Source organism: Musca vetustissima, unplaced genomic scaffold (assembly GCF_032173495.1).
Source record: "Musca vetustissima isolate MV318-11 ecotype Yass unplaced genomic scaffold, APGP_CSIRO_Mvet_v1 utg19508, whole genome shotgun sequence".
Classification (NCBI taxonomy): Eukaryota; Metazoa; Arthropoda; class Insecta; order Diptera; family Muscidae; genus Musca; species Musca vetustissima.
In genome coordinates this window covers 546445-547359 of record NW_026884089.1, presented here as the reverse complement: position 1 = coordinate 547359, position 915 = coordinate 546445, and the positions used below count along the sequence as shown (strand labels likewise).

The window sequence follows — 915 nt, the reverse complement described above, 5'->3', positions numbered from 1 at the left end:
GTATGTTATGTGTATCTTACTTGGTTCAGTTCGTGTGTTGCTATATTGAGATGAGTGCAAAGCAAACATGCTCTTCAAGTATTTGGCGACAAATTTACCATCGGCATGAGCCTTGATAGCCTTTGAGGACAGCGGTGTCGACTAGCTTGGTCCTTGTTGCGTTGTTCGTTGGGCACAAAACGTTCCTTCTTGGTGGCAAAGATATCACCTTCGGCGGATTTCTTTTGCTTGTTCGCTCAAGCGGCGGAAGTAGGCATCATCCAAAGTTTCGGGAACTTTGTAGTCACCCAAGTCAATGCGGGTAGAGGTGCCGATGACATAGCGTTGAGAAACGCGACGCAATGGGCAGGAGTTCAAGCAGAATGGGCCGGTGACCAACAACAAGCCAGAGCTCAAAGATTTCAACAAGACGACGCGTTTGCCTTGGTGACGGCCGGCCAACAAGATGAGGACGGTACCGGGCTTAAGGTTGGAACGGACCTTGCGTTGGTGCTTGCTGAAGACATTCTTGGCGGGACGCTTCTTGACGAAACGCTTGGTGGGGTAGTTGGCCTTGGGCTTTTGAACGTAGACGGTACGTTCACCACCGTTCTTGGGGCCACCGATTTTCTTGACTTTCTTGATGTCCTTCTTCAGGGTCTTGACGACTGGACGCTTGGTACCCTTCAAACGCCATTGAGCACGGCGTTTGTACATCTAGAAGAAAATGAAATTAAGCAAATTAGAAAAGCTGGCCAAAGTCGTAAAAATAAACAAAAGGTTGGAAGAGTAAAGATGTAAACAAAACAAATGTGATGATGGTGGGGGGAAGAAAGCAGAAAATTCAAAATATTTTCACAAATTCACACAATATGGATTCCAATAAACACTAATAGCTGGGAATTTTGGATGGATGCTTTCCAATTATCTCAAAAT

General features: G+C 45.9%; 1 pseudogene; it reads right to left on the bottom strand.

The window, feature by feature from the left end:
* Nucleotides 1-20: 20 nt before the first annotated feature.
* On the bottom strand, nucleotides 21-707 carry LOC133331100 (large ribosomal subunit protein eL6-like; annotated as a pseudogene).
* Nucleotides 708-915: the final 208 nt, after the last annotated feature.